General features: G+C 41.3%; 1 pseudogene; it reads left to right on the plus strand.

Annotated features, from left to right (window-relative positions):
• Window positions 1–10829: 10829 nt before the first annotated feature.
• Window positions 10830–11258, plus strand: LOC108584075 (annotated as a pseudogene).
• The last annotated feature ends 8724 nt before the right edge of the window (window positions 11259–19982 follow it).

A 19982-nucleotide genomic window follows, 5' to 3' on the forward strand; every position in this document is an offset into this window, starting at 1 on the left:
CAGGGACTGGAAAGGGCGCCTGGGTGGCAAAAGGCGATGGATAGTGATAGTCCCCACGCAGCCAGCCCCCGGGCTCTGCTGCCGCCCCTCCCTGAAATTCACAGCCAGAGCGGGCGCATTGGTGTGTGTGGCGCCTGGAGCCGCAGGGCCCCACCCAAGTGCGAGGCCCCCTCGGGAAGCCGGGCCCAGGGGCGTCCACGGTCCAGGCCGCAGACCCCATGTCTTGGCCAGATTCGCCGAAGTCAGAGAACAGAATCTGGAGGGCGGATGTAGGGTGTCCGCTGAGCCCAGCCCCTGCCTGGCGGTTGCCAGCAGAAGGCGGTGACACTCTCTGGACTCCCCACTGTCCCCACCCTGCTGTCAAGCCCGCTGGGCTAAGGGATCCATCTGCCCCTAGAGGGGCGCACCCAATGCTAGGCAGAGGTAGCAGGTGTGGGGCTGCTGGCGGTCAAGGTCCCCTGAGATGGGGAGGGTCTTCTAGGAGGGGTCCCGGGGCCACAGAAGAGGAGCAGTGTGCGGCGAGCCCACCTTGCAAAGGCGCTCTGGTCCCCGAGGGGCTGCTCCTTCTGCCTCCAGCCAAGTCGCAGATCGCTCCCAGTGCTGCCTGCCCGGCACCTGCACTCCAGACTCCTGGCTGCCAACCAAGGAGGAAGCCCACCCCTTGGGAAGAGGCCACTCTCAGCTTGGGCGAGGAAAGCACAGACACCCCCATCCCCAGCCTGGCAGCCACCCACAGGGTCACCTGATGAGTGCGGGGGCTTCAGGGAGGGCTGGAGGCCCAGAGAGTCTGAGTGATTGACAAGTGAATGAGCTGGGAATGAAGCCTCCTGGGGCCGGAGGGAGAGAGGGGGTTGGAGGGCGGTAAATTCTGGGACCTCTGGGGCTCCAGGCTTCCCGTTGCCCGACCAGGCTCCAGGTGTCCTCCTCCAACTTCAGTTTCCTCACCTGTCCCAGAGGACGAATGTGGCAGGACTGTTTGTGTTGATTAGGCTGGATAATCCTGGTAAGCATTTATTAGCCTTCCTGGTCTCTGGATATTTTTTTCTTCTTTGTAAAGAAACTTTGCCGCCCAATGTCCACCAATGGGGAGGGAGTTTGGGAGGCAGAAGGCAGGACTCTCACCCTTGGCTTCAGAGTTCCTTCCGGGTTCCCCATCCCCTTAGGTTCAGTTAAAGCACATAGTTGGAAACAAGTCCCCAGGACAGCTACAGAGTCGAGCACCAGAAAATCTTGTTTCCTGAACCAAGAGCATTGTCTCATCCCCAAATCCTAATTCTTCGGAATGGTCAGCTTCAGACAGGAGTCTAAATTTGATTCTCACTCTTCAGGGTCGATTCAAGGCTCTTGTAATGCGGTGTTGCTTTACCCCATCCCACTCCTGTGCATTGGGGTCCTTAACTGTAGTGACCTCGATTTGGAAACAACGTTCCCAAGGCAGGAGATGTGGCCCTCCCCAGGTAGCTGGCCTCATAAACTTCTGTCCTGGGGCAAAAGACCCAGAGCAGGGACGGACTCTCACTTCCCACTTTCATATGCTATAGCCATTTAATGGGCTGTGGTGACCTCTCTGGGTCACCTAGCATGCGGAATGGGATGTTGACTTTGTGCCACAGTGAGGGAAACTGAGGCACGGGGCCAGTGAGTGAGAAAATCAGAAAGACTCTGTGACTAGGAAACATTATTCAGGCCAACGGCCCCTACAGGACTCAGCATCCTTTGGGCGCGCCAGTGGATGGTATGCGGCACCCTGGTTGCCATCTGTACCTTGTGGGGGCAAGGGTGAGTGTCCTGGCAGGACAAAGTGCTCTAACACCCGCGAGGTAGAGAGATATTGTTCCCCTTTCCCTGGCCATGGGCACAGCAAGAGTTCTGTTCTCTAATGTATGTGAGGATCAGTGCCTACATGGAAAAGACACTTCTCATTTCAGACATTCCAAAGATTTTAGGGGATGCATAGAAAGAAACTGAGACAGACTCTAACCACATCCTCACTGACAGGAGCCTCCAGGCTGGGCTCAGCTGTTCCTGGGGAGCTTTACTCCACCCTCCTCCTTCCAACTAGAACCCACCCCCAATAGCCCTATGCACGCCCATCCTTTATAGCAGCAGCATGTCTTGGCAACTTGGCATTCTCTGCAATAATCTTGCTGTTTGTTGTTTACTTCTTTAGTGTTTGCTCCTGGGAGCTGTGTCTAGTTCACCACTATGTTCCCAGTACCAGGCACAGCGCTCAACCCATGGCAGGTGCTCAGTGAGAGTTGTTTAATCAATGAACAATGGGACTGTCTGTGCCAGGGAAGCAGAGAGGAGGTCAGAGCACACCTTAGCTCACTCACTCCCTATCTGGGTGACCTTGGGTACGTCCCTGAATATTTTTCCGTTTGGTCACCTTGTCTGCGACATGAGGAATAATTAAATTTGCCTGAAGGAGTTATTTCTGATGATAATTTAATGCGCAAAAATATCTAAAATGCTTCTAAACATAGGCTGGCACAGCAAGAGTGCTGCACATGTGAACTATTTGCATTATCATGCCACAGGTTGTTGGAATTATTTTTCACTCATCGTTTAGATCTTGAAACTGTTCACCTCACTGCATATAAGGAAAATACATTTTGAATTATGTTTAGCATTTCACACTGAAATTATATAAAATGTCTATAGCTAGGTAAGGTGTGGTTGCTCCTGCCATCAAACCCCAGGACTCCAGGCTAACTGATAGAGTGAGATCCTGTCTCAAAAAATACATACAAATAGTTGATATTTATATATAATTCCTGTATGCTGCATAACTCTTGTAGCACAGTCATTTTTTAGATAATGTACATTATTTGCCTTTTTCAGTCATATTTTTATATTTTATATTCAGTTTAAGTAGCATTTTTATTATTTGTGCAAATAAATATATTCTTTCCCATTTTCAGCTAATAATCTTAGCCACACAGCTTTTTTTTTTTTTTTTTTTTTTGAGACGGAATCTCGTTCTGTTGCCCAGGCTGGAGTGCAGTGGGGCAATCTCAGCTCACTGCAAGCTCCGCCTCCTGGGTTCACGCCATTCTCTTGCCTCAGTTTCCCGAGTAGCTGGGACTACAGGCGCCCGCCTCCATGCCCGGCTAATTTTTTGTATTTTTAGTAGAGACAGAGTTTCACTGTGTTAGCCAGGATGGTCTCAATCTCCTGACCTTGTGATCCACCCGCCTCGGCCTCCCAAAGTGCTGGGATTACAGGCCTGAGCCACTGGGCCAGGCCAGCCACATAGTTTTAAAATATTTTATTAAATTATCTGGAAGAGTTGATACAATAATCTTATTTTATATTTTGTGAGAGAACATATACATATCTAGACAATGTAATAAACTAACTTTGATAATACATTTCAAATGCTTTTTTAAATCACTATTTTAAATCCATCCTTTTTATACATTAAATGGATGGATGAAGAACACACAGACAGACACTATATAAATGTATGTGTAGATAAATGTAGATGCAAATTCACATCTGTTTAGACAATGCTGCTTTCACAATCACAGAGAATGGTCACTTTGGTTTTTTTTTTTTTTTTGAGACGGAGTTTCCCTCTGTCACCCAGGCTGGAGTGCAGTGGCGCAATCTCGGCCCACTGCAAGCTCTGCCTCCTGGGTTCACGCCATTCTCCTTCCTCAGCCTCCCCAGCAGCTGGACTACAGGCACACGCCGCCACACCCGGCTGATTTTTTGTATGTTTTGTTTTTGTTTTTGTTTTTGTTTTTGAGACGTAGTCTCGCTCTATCGCCCAGGCTGGAGTGCAGTGGCCGAATCTCAGCTCACTGCAAACTCCGCCTCCCGGGTTTACGCCCTTCTCCTGCCTCAGCCTCCCGAGTAGCTGGGACTACAGGCGCCCGCCACCTTGCCTGGCTAGTTTTTTGTATTTTTTAGTAGAGACGGGGTTTCACTGTGTTAGCCGGGATTGGTCTTGATCTCCTGACCTCGTGATCCGCCCGTCTCGGCCTCCCAAAGTGCTGGAATTACAGGCTTGAGCCTCCGCGCCCGGCCTAATTTTTTGTATTTTTAGTAGAAACGGGGTTTCACCATGTTAGCCAGGATGGTCTCCATCTCCTGCCGTCGAGATCCACCCACCTTGGCCTCCCAAAGTGCTGGGATTACAGGCTTCAGCCACCGCGCCCAGCCTTTTTTTTCTTTTTTTGAGATGGAGTCTTACTCTTGTCACCCATGCTGGAGTGCAATGGCACGATCTCGGCTCACTGTAACCTCTGCCTCCTGGGTTCAAGCGATTCTCCTGCCTCAGCCTCCTGAGAAGCTGCTATTACAGGCATGCACCTTTGGGAGGCCAAGGTGGGTGGATCATCTGAGGTCAGGAGTTTGAGACCAGCCTGGCCAAAATGGGGAAACCCCATTTCTACTAAAAAATAGAAAAAATAGCCGGGCGTGGTGGTGGGCACCTGTAGTCCCAGCTACTTGGGATGTTGAGGCAGGAGAATTGCTTGAACCTGGGAGTGGAGGTTGCAGTGAGCCAAGATCGTGCCACTGCACTCCAGCCTGGGTGACAGACTGAGACTCCATTTAAAAAAAAAAAAAGTATAAATACACAATGGAATACTATTCAGCCATAAAAGGGATAAATCTAGCCCTTTAAAACAATATAGATAAATTTGGAAGAATTATGCTAGCTGAAATAATTACTGACACAAAAAGGCAAATACTGAATGATCTCATTTATATGTAAAATCTAACAAATTCTAACTCAAAAAAGTAGAAAGTGGAATAATGTTTACCTGAGGCTGGGTGTGGTGGGAAGGAAACAGGAAGTTGTTGATCAAAGGGTACAAGGTTTTAAATAGAAAGGATAAGTAGATTTCCAGATCTATTGCACAGCAGGATGACTACAGTAAACTATAAAGTACTATGTATTTCTTTTTTTTTTTTTTCTTTTTTTTTTTGAGACGGAGTTTCGCTCTTGTTGCCCAGCCTGGAGTGCAATGGCACGATCTCGGCTTATGGTAACCTCCACCTCCTGGGTTTAATCGATTCTCCTGCCATAGCCTCCCAAGTAGCTGGAATTATAGGCATGCACCACCACGCCTGGCTAATTTTGTATTTTTAGTAGAGCCGGGGTTTCTCCACGTTGGTCAGGCTGAGTCTTGAACTCCCAACCTCAGGTGATCCACCTGCCCACCTTGGCCTCTCAAAGTGCTGGGATTACAGGCATGAGCCACGGTGCCTGGCCAAGTAGTGTATTTCAAAATAACTAAATTTCAAATGTACCACCATAAAAAAGATTAGTAAGCAAGTTGATAGATACGTTATTAAACTTGACTTATTATATTATATGCATATATTGAAACATCACATTGTACCCCATAAATTATACAACTCTGATTTGCCAATCAAAAATACTATTACTACTGGGTTTTTTTAAAATGAGAGAAACTTTAAGAAATTGCACCAGAGAAAAAAGTGTTCGTTCACCTTAAAATTTCAGAAAACATACACATTTTATTTCAAATAGCTTGTTCAGTTAGTGATGTAAGTAGTAAACTTTTAAAATTATGAATAGTCTGAACCAACAAAGTATGTTGATTTTTAATGTTCAAAATAATATAATACCTTAAAAGACAGACTGTACACAACTGTTTGGAGTAAAATCTCTCTAAATTTGTAAATAAATAATTTTTTTCACTTGTTAGAGAAAAAAAGTTATTTAAATATATATATGTAAAATACATTTAGGTCAGGTGCGGTGGCTCACGTCTGTAATCCCAGCACTTTGGGAGGCCGAAGCGGGTGGATAGCCTGAGGTCAGGAGTTTGAGAGCAGCCTGGCCAACATGGTGAAACCCTGTCTCTACCAAAAATACAGAAAATTAGCTGGGTGTGTTGGCGGGTGCCTGTAATTCCAGCTACTCGGGAGGGTGAGGCAGGAGAATTGCTTGAACCTGGGAGGTGAAGGTTGCAGTGTGCCGAGATCACACCTCTGCACTCCAGCCTGGATGACAGAGTGAGGCTCTGTCTCTAAATAAATAAATGAATAAATAAATTTAACCAAATAAACAAAAATCATAAGTTTATTAAACAAGCAATGAAACAATTTGCTTAATTATTTAATTATAAAACTGACACTCAGCATTTAAGTGGTTGTATATCTAGTGTTACTAGTGTCCTAGACAGCAGTTCTCAATGAGACATTTTTTCATAATATTTATATCCATGCTGTATGTGAATATATGGGAATTTGCCAAGGATAGTGTTAGAAACTTTCAACTACTATTATAGCCCCAGACGGACAAATTAGAATGAATGTGGGTTACAAACCAGTGGTATGGCCGTCTTGTTTTCAGGCTTAACATTTGTCATGATCTACCAGAATCAAGAAATAAGAGCTAATATATTTCCTGTACACTAGCTAGGTACTGGGCATTTTTCTGGCACCTTTATTTGCATTAACTTCTTTAAATTTTACCAAAAATTAGACACTGTTATCCTTACAGTACAGCTGAAGAGCCATGCACAGAGAGGCAAGAAACTGTGTTTAGGTCATACAACCGGTAAGTGGCCGAACTGGGATGCAATCAGGAACAACCAAATACTGAGTTTCAATTTTAACCATTATGTTCAACCCCATTTCAACCAATGCTTGTTTTTATTCTTGACCTACATTTTGGCTTTAAATTTTTTTAAATTTAATAGAAATGCATAGGAATTTAAAAACCACTTCTTTTTACCCATAGATAATATTTACAACTTGATTTTTGGTTTAAAGGATTCATTACTGGCTGGGCACAGTAGCTCACACCTGTAATCCCAGCATTTTGGGAGGCAGAGGCGGGCAGATCACTTGAGGTCAGGAGTTTGAGACCAGCCTGGTCAACATGGTAAAACCCCATCTACTAAAAATACAAAAAATTAGCCGGGCATAGTGGCGGGCACCTGTAATCCCAGCTACCCAGGAGGCTGAGGCAGAATTGCTTGAGCCCGGGAGGTGGAGATTGCAGTGAGCTGAGATTCCGCCACTGCACTCCAGCCTCAGAAACAAAGCGAGACTCCATCTAAAAAAAAAAAAAAAAAACAAAAAAACAAAACAAAAAAAAAACAAAGAAAAAAAAAGTACTCGTTGCTAAGCTTAGCACACTTTGGTAAACGGATACTAACAATGGTTTTCCTCTCATGATTTCTAGGAGCCACCAATTTCACTTTTGAAATATATTGAATTTTTATATTAAAAGCAAGAATGAGCCTATTATTATATAGAATATCTGTGGTATCCATGTACATTATTATATATTGAATGGTCTACAGTTTCTGAAAATTTCAGAAAGAGTATAGCTTTTTTTGATTGAATAATTTAAGAATATTAAGTCTTCACAGTGAATAGATTGAAATTACTGATTAGTCACTTATAATGTGGCATTAAATGTTATTTAATAAATACGTGAAGCTTTTAAAACTCATTTTAACAACTTATTTCTATTGCTATTTCACTTTTATTAGAAAGAAATATTAACATTTACATTACTTACAGGCCTATGAATTTTATTCAAATCTAAACATAGTGCTAATTTTAGGAGAGCTGTATGATTAGTATTACAAAGAGCCTTTCCTTTATTTACACATAGAAGATAAATAACTGCTTTCCAGGAAACACAAAGAAGCAAATTTGATTCACAATTAAGCGCTCTTAATATTAGTAATTCACCTAGTAATACTATCATCTAGATGAAACTTTTAGATATCTGCATTTTCAAGTTGTTTAACATGTAACAATTCAGTAACTAGTTTTTATGAACTATAATTAACTAAAAATATAAAGTTATCAATTTTTTCCAGTTTTGAAATACTGTCATTATTCCAATTGACATAACATTAAATTTCAGAATCTGTGGCTGTTGAAACTAGAAAGTCATGGTTGACTCTGCTTTACTTGCTGTCTTCTTATTTCACACAAACACAGCAGCCCAAAGATCAGAAATGTTACACATTTACTGTAAACACAGCAGTAGCTTTCTAGGGAGAATATGTATGTGTGAGCATGTTAACTTGAAATTCACGGCATCTTTTGTTGAAGTATAGATTTCTATATGAAAAACAATGGGCTGGGTGCAGTGGCTCATGCCTGTAATCCCAGCACTCTGGGAGGCCAAGGCGATGGATCACCTGACGTCAGGAGTTGGACACCAGCCCGAGCACCATGGTGAAAACCCATCTCCACTAAAAATACAAAAATTAGCCGGGTGTGGTGGCGAGCACCTGTAATCCTAGCTACTTGGGAGGCTGATGCAGGAGAATCACTTGAACCCAGACGGCGGAGGCTGCAGTGAGCCAAGATCGTGTCATTGCACTCCAGCCTGGCCAACAAGAGCGAAGTCCCATCTCAAAACCAGAAAAAAGAAAAAGAATGAAGCACGTATAGAATAAAAAAAAAATTCTAAAAATTCCTTCTGACCCATTATTTTTTCCTGAGAATGACTGTGATGGAATGGTTGCAGCAGTGTGCTTTTAACCCACAATCTGTTTCATCATTCTTTGGCTATGGTCATAAGACTTCTATCCTTTTTTTAAGAAAAATATTTTCTTTCATTAACTCAGTAATTTAGCGTGATCTTCACAGCCTCAAATTTTCAAAAATGGTTCATTCTTTTTAAAAAAAGAAAAGTGATTAAATCATCTATCTCAAAAGAGTAACAAATTGGTCTAGTGTATAGTTAATACATAAAAAATATAGATGTAGAGTCTTTTTTTTGTTATACGTTAAGTTCTAGGGTACATGTGCACAATGTGCAGATTTGTTACATATGTATACATGTGCCATGTTGGTGTGCTGCACCCATTAGTTAAATCGTCATTTATATTAGGTATATCTCCTAATGCTATCCCTCCCCCTTACCCCCACCCCACGACAGGCCCCAGTGTGTGACGTTCCCCACTCTGTGTCCAAGTGTTCTCATTGTTCAATTCCCACCTAAGAGTGAGAACATGCAGTGTTTGGTTTTCTGTCCCTGCGATAGTTTGCTCAGAATGATGGTTTCTGGCTTAATCCATGTCCCTACAAAGGACATGAACTCATCCTTTTTTATGGCTGCATAGTATTCTATGGTGTATATCTGCCACATTTTCTTTGATGGACATTTGGGTTGGTTCCAAGTCTTTGCTATTGTGAAGAGTGCTGCAATAAACATACGTGTGCATGTGTCTTTACAGCAGCATGATTTATAATCCTTTGGGTATATACCCAGTAATGGGATGGCTGGGTCAAATGGTATTTCCAGTTCTCGATCCTTGAGGAATTGCCACACTGTCTTCCACAATGGTTGAACTAGTTTACAGTCCCACCAACAGTGTAAAAGCGTCCCTATTTCTCCACATCCTCTGTAGCACCTGTTGTTTCCTGACTTTTTAATGGTTGCGATTCCAACTGGTGCAAGATGGTGTCTCATTGTGGTTTTGATTTGCATTTCTCTGATGGCCAGTGATGATGAGCATTTTGTCATGTGTCTGTTGGCTGCATAAATGTCTTCTTTTGAGAAGTGTCTGTTCATATCCCTTGCCCACTTTTTGATGGGGTTGTTTGATTTTTTTCTTGTAAATTTGTTTAAGTTCTTTGTAGACTCTGGATATTAGTTCTTTGTCAGATGGGTAGATTGTAAAAATTTTCTCCATTCTGTAGATTGCCTGTTCACTCTGAGGGTAGTTTCTTTTGCTGTGCAGAAGCTCTTTAGTTTAATTAGATCCCACTTGTCAATTTTGGCTTTTGTTGCCATTACTTTTGGTGTTTTAGTCATGAAGTCTTTGCCCATGCCTATGTCTGAATGGTATTGCCTAAGTTTTTTTTTTCTAGGGTTTTTATGGTTTTAGGTCTAACATTTAAGTATTTAATCCATCTTGAATTAATTTTTGTATACGGTGTAAGGAAAGGATTCAGTTTCAGCTTTCTACATATGGCTAGCCAGTTTTCCCAGCACCATTTACTAAATAGGGAATCCTTTCCCCATTTCTTGTTTTTGTCAGGTTTGTCAAAGATCAGATGGTTGTAGATGTGTGGTATTATTTCTGAGGTCTCTGTTCTGTTCCATTGGTCTATATCTCTGTTTTGGTTACTGTAGACTTGCAGTATAGTTTGAAGTCAGGTAGTGTGATACCTTCAGCTTTGTTCTTTTGGCTTAGGATTGTCTTGGCAATGCGGGCTCTTTTTTGGTTCCATATGAACTTTAAAGTAGTTTTTTTTAAATTCCAATTCTGTGAAGAAAGTCATTGGTAGCTTGATGGGGATGGCATTGAATCTATAAATTACCTTGGGCAGTATGGCCATTTTCACGATATTGATTCTTCGTATCCATGAGCATGGAATGTTCTTCCATTTGTTTGTGTCCTCTTTTATTTCGTTAAGCAGTGGTTTGTAGTTCTCCTTGAAGAGGTCCTTCACATCCCTTGTAAGTTGGATTCCTAGGTATTTTGTTCTCTTTGAAGCAATTGTGAATGGGAATTCACTCATGATTTTGCTGTTTGTCTGTTACTGGTGTATAGGAATGCTTGTGATTTCTGCACATTGATTTTCTATCCTGAGATTTTGCTGAAGTTGCTTATCAGTTTAAGGAGATTTGGGGCTGAGACAATGGGGTTTTCTAAATATACAATCATGCCATCTGCAAACAGGGACAATTTCACTTCCTCTTTTCCTAACTGAATAGTCTTTATTTATTTCTCCTGCCTGATTGCCCTGGCCAGAACTTCCAACACCACGTTGAATAGGAGTCGTGAGAGAGGGCATCCCTGTCTTGTGCCAGTTTTCAAAGGGAATGCTTCCAGTTTTTGCCCATTCAGTATGATATTGGCTGTGGGTTTGTCATAAACAGTTATTACTTTGATACATCCCATCAATACCTAGTTTATTAAGAGTTTTTAGCGCCCTTTCCGGCAGTGACGACCTACCCACACAAGAACATGCCTCTCACAAAGGATCTCCTTCATCCCTCCCCAGAAGAGGAGAAGAGGAAACACAAGAAGAAACGCCTGGTGCAGAGCCCCAATTCCTAATTTATGGATGTGAAATGCCCGGGATGCTAAAAAATCACCACGGTCTTTAGCCATGCACAAACAGTAGTTTTGTGTGTTGGCTGCTCCACTGTCCTCTGCCAGCCTACAGGAGGAAAAGCAAGGCTTACAGAAGAATGTTCCTTTAGGAGGAAGCAGCACTAAAAGCACTCTGAATCAAGATGAGTGGGAAACCATCTCAATAAACATATTTTGGATTTAAAAAAAAAAGAGTTTTTAGCATAAAGTGCTGTTGAATTTTGTCGAAGGCTTTTTCTGCATCTATTGAGATAATCACGTGGTTTTCATCTTTGGTTCTGTTTATATGATGGATTACGTTTATTGATTTGCATATGTTGAACCAGCCTTGCATCCAAGGGATGGAGCCCACTTGATGATGGTGGATAAGCTTTCTGACGTGCTGCTGGATTCGGTTTGCCAGTATTTTATTGAGGATTTTTGCATCGATGTTCATCAGGGATATTGGTCTAAAATTCTCTTTTTTTGCTGTGTCTCTGCCAGGCTTTGGTATCAGTATGATGCTGGCCTCATAAAATGAGTTAGAGAGGATTCCCTCTTTTTCTATTGATTGGAATAGTTTCAGAAGGAATGGTACCAGCTCCTCTTTAAACCTCTGGTAGAATTCAGCTATGAATCCCATCTGGTCCTGGACTTTTTTTGGTTGGTAGGCTATTAATTATTGCCTCAATGTCAGGGCCAGTTATTGATCTATTCAGGGATTCAACTTCTTCCTGGTTTAGTCTTGGGAGGGTGTATGTGTCCAGGAATTTATCTATTTCTTCTAGATTTTCTAGTTTATTTGTGTAGAGGTGTTTATAGTATTCTCTGATGGTACTTTGTATTTCTGTGGAATCAGTGGTGATATCCCTCTCTTATTAGTCTTACTAGCAGTCTATCAATTTTGTTGATCTTTTCAAAAAACCAGCTCCTGGATTCACTGATTTTTTTGAAGGGTTTTTTGTGTCTCTATCTCTTTCAGTTCTGCTTTGATCTTAGTTATTTTTTGCCTTCTGCTAGCTTTTGATTGTGTTTGCTCTTACTTCTCTAGTTCTTTAACTGTGATGTTAGGGTGTCAATTTTAGATCTTTCCAGCTTTCTCTTGTGGGCATTTAGTGCTATAAATTTCCCTCTACACACTGCTTTAAATGTATCCCAGAGATTCTGATATGTTGTGTCTTTGTTCTCATTGGTTTCAAAGAACATCCTTATTTCTGCCTTCATTTCATTATGTACCCAGCAGTCATTCAGGAGCAGGTTGTTCAGTTTTCCATGTAGCGAGTGGTTTTGATGGAAGCTCTTTAGTCCTGAGTTCCCAGTTTATCGTGCTGTGGTCTGAGAGACAGTTTGTTATAATTTCTGTTCTTTACATTTGCTGAGGAGTGCTTACTTCCAAACAACATGGTCAATTTCTCGAATAAGTGTGGATGTGATGCTGGAGAAGAATATATATTCTGGGTTGATTTGGGTGGATAGTCTCTGTAGATGTCTATTAGGTCCGCCTGGTGCAGAGCTGAGTTCAAGTCCTGGATATCCTTGCTAACTTTCTGTCTCGTTGATCCAGTGTTGACAGTCAGGTGTTAAAGTCTCCCCTAATTATTGTGTGGGAGTCTAAGTCTCTTTGTGGTCTCTAAGGACTTGTTTCTTTATGAATGTGGGTGCTCCATATTGGGTGCACATATATTTAGGATAGTTAGCTCTTTCTTGTTGAACTGATCCCCTTTTACTCATTATAAAGGCCTTCTCTGTCTATTTTGATCTTGTTGGTTTAAAGTCTGTTTTGGCCTGTATATCAGGGATTGCAACCCCGTTTTTCTTTTGTTTTCCATTTGTTTGGTAGATCTTCCTCCATCCCTTTATTTTGAGCCTATGTGTGTTGTGCACATGAGATGGGTCTCCTGAATACAGCACACTGATGGGTCTTGACTTTGTTCAATTTGCTTGTTTGTGTCTTTTAATTGGGGCATTTAGCCCATTTACTTTTAAGGTTAATGTTGTTATGTGTGAATTGATCCTGTTTTTATGATGTTAGCTGGTTATTTTGCTCGTTAGTTGATGCAGTTTCTTCCTAGCATCAATGGTCTTTACAATTTGGCATGTTTTTGCAGTGGCTGATACCGGTTGTTCCTTTCCATGTTTAGTGCTTCCTTCAGGAGCTCTTGTCTGGTGGTGACAAAATCTCTAAGCATTTGCTTATCTGTAAAGGATTTTATTTCACCTTCACTTATGAAGCTGTCTGGCTGGATATGAAATTCTGGGTTGAAAATTCTTTTAAGAATGTTGAATATTGGCCCCCACTCTCTTCTGGTTTGTAGAGTTTCTGCAAAGAGATCCGCTGTTAGTCTGATGGGCTTCCCTTTGTGGGTAACCTGACCTCTCTCTCTGGTTGTCCTTAACATTTTTTTCCTTCATTTCAACTTTGGTGAATCTGACAATTATGTGTCTTGGAGTTGCTCTTCTAGAGGAGTATCTTTGTGGTGTTCTCTGTATTACCTTAATTTGAATGTTGGCCTGCTTTGCTAGGTTGGGGAAGTTCTCCTGGATAATATCCTGAAGAGTGTTTTCCAACTTAGTTCTATTCTCCCTGTCACTTTCAGGTACACCAATCAGACGTAGATTTGGTCTTTTCACATAGTCCCATATTTCTTGGAGCCTTTGTTCGTTTCTTTTCACTCTTTTTTCTCTAACCTTCTCTTCTCATTTCATGTCATTCATTTGATCTCCGATCACTGATACTTTCTTCCACTTGATCAAATTGGCTACTGCAGCTTGTGCATGACACGGTTTTCAGCTCCATCAGGTCATTTAAGGCCTTCTTTACGCTGTTTATTCTAGTTAGCCATTCGTCTAATCTTTTTTCAACGTTTTCAGCTTGTGATGGGTTCAAACATTCTCCTTTAGCTTGGAGAAGTTTGTTATTACTGATCATCTGAAGCCTTCTCTCAGCTCGACAAAGTCATTCTCTGTCCAGCTTTGTTCCATTGTTGGCAAGGAGCTGTGTTCCTTTGGAGGAGAAGACGTGCTCTGATTTTTAGAATTTTTAGCTTTTCTGCTCTGGTTTCTCCCCATCTTTGTGGTTTTATCTACCTTTGGTCTTTGATGATGGTGACGTACAGTTGGGGTTTTGGTCCATTCCAGACCCTGTTTGCCTGGGTATCACCAGTGGAGGCTGCAGAACAGCAAATATTGCAGAACGGCAAATGTTGCTGCCTGATCCTTCCTCTGGAAGCTTCGTGTCAGAGGGACACCCAGCCATATGAGGTGTCAGTTGGCCTCTACTGGGAGGTGTCTCCCAGTTAGGCTACCTAAGGGTCAGGGACCCACTTGAGGAGATAGTCTGTCCATTCTCAGATCTTAAACTCCATGCTGGGAGATCCAGTACTCTCTTCAAAGCTGTCAGACAGGGATGTTTAAGTCTGCAGAAGTTTCTACTGCCTTTTGTTCCACTATGCCTTGCCCCCAGAGGTGGGAGTCTACAGAGGCAGGTAGGCCTCCTTGAGCTGTGGTGGACTCCACCATGTTCGAGCTTCCCAGCCACTTTGTTTACCTACTCAAGCCTGGGCAATGGTGGATGCCCCTTCCCCAGCCTTGCAGTTTGATCTCAGACTGCTGTGCTAGCAGTGAGCGAGGCTCCATGGGCATAGGACCCTCTGAGCCAGGCGTGGGATATAATCTCCTGGTGTGCCATTTGCTAAGACCATTGGAAAAGTGCAGTATTAGTGTGGGAGTGTCCCAATTTTCCAGGTACCATCTGTCACAGCTTCCCTTGGCTAGGAAAGGGAATTCCCTGACCCCTTGCGCTTCCCAGGTAAGATGATGCCCCGCCCTGCTTCCACTCACTCTCCATGGGCTGTACCCACTGTCCAACAAGCTCCAGTGAGATGAACCCGATATCTCAGTTGGAAATGCAGCAATCACCCATCTTCTGCGTCACTCACACTGGGAGCTGTAGACTGCAGCTGTTCCTATTGGGCCATCTTGGAACCTCCCTTAAATCCAGAGTCATTTATTTTAACTGCACACTTGGGAATAAAACACATCTTGGGCTATAGGCCAAGAACTTTCAGAGAAGATAACTTACAAATTGTGGGAAGACCTGGTATAGAAACATTTACCCCTATGCCTTAAGGAGTAATTCTATCTTTCACTGCTAATTCCAACTATTAACTTGGAACTACAGAAATATAACAAGTCATTATACCACAAAACATCTTGTTATTTCTATTTTAGATTCAGGGAATACACATGCAGATTGGTAGCATAGGTATACTGCATGGTGTTGAAGTTTGGACACTTAACTATCCCATTGCCCAAGCAGTGTACACTACACTTGATAGGTAGTTTTTCAATGCTTGTCTCCCTTTCTTCTTCCATCTTTTTAGAATTCCCAGTGTTTGCTGTTTTCATCTTTGCTTCCATGTGCACCCAATGTTTACCTCCCACATATAAGTGAGAACATGTGTTGTTTTACTGATCTGTTAAGTTGCTTACATTAATGGCCTTCTGCTGCATTCATGTTGCCACAAAGGACATTACTTCATTCTTTTCTGTGACTGCATAGAATTGCAGGCTGTATAAGTACCTCATTTTTCTTATCCAATCTAAGATTTATAGGCACCCATTTCTCCTGAAGTCAGGATGAAGTTGAAACAGATACCTGTTTCTCCACAACTTCAACATGTTAATTTTTGACTTGCCATAACAGACATTCTAACTGGTGTGAAATTGTATCACATTGTCGTTTTGATTTACATCTCTGATGATTAGGGATGTTAAGCATTTTTTGAATGTTTATTGGCAACTCTTATGTCTTCCTTTGAGAAGTGTTGATATTTTCTGCTTTGTCAAATTAAATTTCTTATAGATTCGATATATTAATCACTGGTATGCACTTTGCAAATATTTTATTTCATATTGTAGGGTATCTGTTTCCTTTGTTGATAGTTTCTTTGGCTGTGCAGAAGCTCTTTAGTTTAATTAGATGCGAATTTTTGAATTTTATTTTTCACACTCACTTTTAAGATGTTATTCATAAATTCATCCCAGAGGCCAGTGTCTAGAACAGTCCTTCCTAAATGTTCTCCTAGGATTTGTGTACCTTGAAGACTCACAGGTAAGTCTTTAATCTATCTTGACTTATATTTTCTATATGGAAAGAGGTAGGGGTCCACTTTTTTCTGCATATGACTAACCAGTTTCCCCAGTACCATTTATTATTATTACTTTTGAGACAAAGTCTCACTCTGTCACCCAGGCTGGAGTGCAGTGGTGCCATCTTGGCTCACTGCAACTTCCGCCTCCCAAGTAGCTGGGACTACAGGTGCCTGCCACCACGCCTGGCTAATTTTTGTATTTTTAGTAGACGGGGTATCACCATGTTGGCCAGGCTGGTCTTCAACTCCTGACCTCGTGATCCGCCAGCCTCAGCCTCCCAAAGTGTTGGGATTACAGGCATGAGCCACTGCGTCTAACCCCCATTTATTAAATAGGGAGTTATTTTCCCTTTGTTAATTTCTGTGGGCTTTGTGAAAATTAACTTGATTGTAAAAGTGTAGCTTTATTTCAGGGTTTTCTCTTCTTCTCCATTGATCTATATGTATATTTTCACATCAGAATCATATACTGGTTACTGTAGCTTGTAGTACAATTTTAAATCAGGTATACGAGGTCTCTCTTTTTCCCCCAAAATTGCCTTGGCTATTTGGGCTCTTTTATTGATACAAATTAGTTTTCTTTGCTGGGTCCAGTGGCCCATGCCTATAATCCCAGCACTTTGGGAGGCCGAGGCTGGCGTATCATGAGGAGTTCGAGACCAGCCTGGACAACATGGCGAAACTCCATCACCACAAAAATACAAAAATTAGCCAGGCACAATGGCAGGTGCCTACAATCCCAGCTACTCGGGAGGCTGAGGCAGAATTGCTTGAAACTGGAAGATGTAGGTTGCAGTAAGGCCAGATTGTGCTGCTGTACTCCAGACTAGGTGACAGAGTGAGACTCAATCTTAAAAAATAATAATAATAATTTAATATGGTTCACTTACCATAAACTCTTAATATTCTAATTTCTATATTTTCTAGCAAATTTTATATTTGTCACATTTTGGGTAAGAATCTAGTAAGACTTTCTTTTTCAACCAATATTTTTCTTTTTACAAAGAAAGCAGCTCCATGCTGAACTGATTTAATCCTCGCACCTGTGGACATGTATGCCATTTATCTTAATTAACTGATCTGAAAGTTACATTGATAAGCAAACTCTCCAGTTAAAACCAATTTTTCAGTGCATTAAAAAATACCTAAGTTCTCATCAAAACCCACAAAATACCATGTGAAATGACATGGCATGAAGAAAACTGGGAAGACTGTAGTACAGAAAAAGAAGAAAACTGGGAAGACTGTAATACAGAAAAAGAAAACTGGGAAGACTGTAATACAGAAAAAGAAGAAGGACTATGATGCATACATGGGTGGAATACACATAAAAAGACAAAGCTTAAGATAATTAGAAAATAAATGAAGCAGCATTTCTTTGTAAATTCAGCAAAATTCAGCTTTGCAGCCCGAAAAAAATGTCCTCTCCACATGAAGAATCAATGTTATTTGTTTACCTTTGATATTTTCTACCTGACTTGAAGTTGCAAGTTTCACATGAATATTTATGCCTTATTATGGAGTATCTGTTACACAGCAAGCACTGTCATGTTTGTTTGCTACATTTATGTATAAAAACATTCTCATGACTTATGAAGCTTCCCTAGTACTTACCTGAACAAACTGCCCAATCAATGAATAAATTTACTTATATCCATCATAAAAAGTGAAAAAACAATATAAGTAGGCTTATATAGGGTTCTCAATTATAAAAGAACAAAATGGAAAGTTCCAACTAAATAAAATATAATTTAATGCACTAATTTTAGAATTACAGGTAAAAATTGTTTGTGTACATGACTAAATTTATTTTATTTTGAGATGGAGTCTTGCTCTGTCACCCAGGCTGGAGTCAGCCCAGGCTGGAGTGCAGTGGCACAATCTTGCCAACATAATTATGTTACATATGCATATTGATAGAGGCATATAATAATCACATTAGGGCAAATGAGGTATCCATCACCTTTAGAATTTGTTTTTTGTATTATGAACAGCTCAATTGTACAATATTTTATTTTTTAAATAATTTTATATTTTTATAATAAAGTTATTTTTATAATAAAAATTATATACGTGTATAAAATTTGCACATTTCTGAGTCCTGGATAAATACCTAAAAATAATTTCTTGTACGTTTTTCTTTGAATATGACCTCTTAGCACCAGAGTGCATACAGACTTTTAGTTTTGATTTACAGAGTTAAGTATACACATCTATTAGTCTAAATATAAACATAGGTGTGAAATTTATAGGTTGGTGTGAACAGTATGAATTTGTAGCTATTTTCAGAATAATCAATATTGGAACAAGACAAATCATTTTAATAAGGTGTCTTTCTTTTTGAGACAGAGTCTCGCTCTGTTGCCTAGGCTGGAGTGCAGTGGCATGATCTCAGCCCACTGCAACCTCTGCCACCTGGGATCGAGTTCTGCCTCAGCCTCAGATAGCTGGGATTACAGGCATGCACCACCACATCTGGCTAATTTTTGTATCTTGGTAGAGATTGGGGATTCTCCATGTTGGTCAGGCTGGTCTTGAACTCCCGACCTCAGGTGTTCCCACCTATAGGGCCTCCCAAAGTGCTGGGATTACAGGCATGAGCCACCGAGCCTGGCCTTGTTACCACCTTTTACTTATACCTTTGAGTAAGGTGGACTAGGTTAAAGTAAGTGGAATAATGTGACTTGATTGAATGCACAATATTTAAGCATTAAAATGCTGGGTAGAAATTAGGTTCAGACTTCAATCTAAAATTTTTTTTTTTTTTTTTTTTTTTTGAGGCAGTGCCGCTCTGTAACCCAAAGCTGGAGTGCAGTGGCGGATCTCAGCTCACTGCAAGCTCCATCTCCGGAGTTCACGCCATTCTCCCAGGCTCAGCCCCTCAGGTAGCTGGGACTACGAAGCCATCGCTCCTCGCCAGCTATTTTTTATTTCTTAGTAGAGGCAGGGGTTTCACTGTATGTGTGTTAGCCAGGATGGTCTCGATCTCTGACCTCATGATCCGCCCTCGGCCTCCCAAAGAGAATGCTGGGATTTACAGGCTTCGACCACAGCCCGGCCATAATCTAAAATTTTTAACATGTACTGCTTTTTATTCATAAAAGTACAATTAGTAAAATATACTAATTTATTTTTAATTTTAACTAAAACTAAAAATATTTGTCTCTCATTACAATGCAGAATATTACTCTGAACACCTACCTCACACATCACTCAATACCGTAAGTGAATTACAAAGAACCTCTTTACTTAGATTTTCATCATGCATCTCACATTTTAATGTCCTTACTCTTTCATAGAAGAGGTAATAAATGCTCACCTAATAAAAAATAATCTCTCATATCTTTTGGTCACATGTTTTCATATATGAATACTATAGGAATAAAGAAACAGCATGGGCCAGGCGCAGTGGCTAATACCTGTAATCCCAGCATTGTGGGAGGTAGAGCTGGGTGGATCACCTAAGGTAATGAGTTCAAGACCAGCCTGGCCACATGGCAAAACTCTGGCTCTACTAAAAATACAAAACTTAGCCAGGCATGGTGGTGTGCCCCTGTAATCCCAGATACTCAGGAGCTGAGGCAAGAGAATCGCTTGAACCCTGGAGATGGAGGTTGCAGTGAGCTGAGATCACGCCAGTGCACTCCAGTCTGGGCAGCGATAGAGCAGACTCCATCTCAAAAAAAAAAAAAAAAAAAAGGGAAAAGAAACTAATTTCTTTAGCATGAAGTAATTTGAGAGTTAATTACATTAACATGAAGTAATTTGAGTTAATTACAACATTATT

Source organism: Papio anubis, chromosome 20 (assembly GCF_008728515.1).
Source record: "Papio anubis isolate 15944 chromosome 20, Panubis1.0, whole genome shotgun sequence".
In the NCBI taxonomy this organism is placed as follows: Eukaryota; Metazoa; Chordata; class Mammalia; order Primates; family Cercopithecidae; genus Papio; species Papio anubis.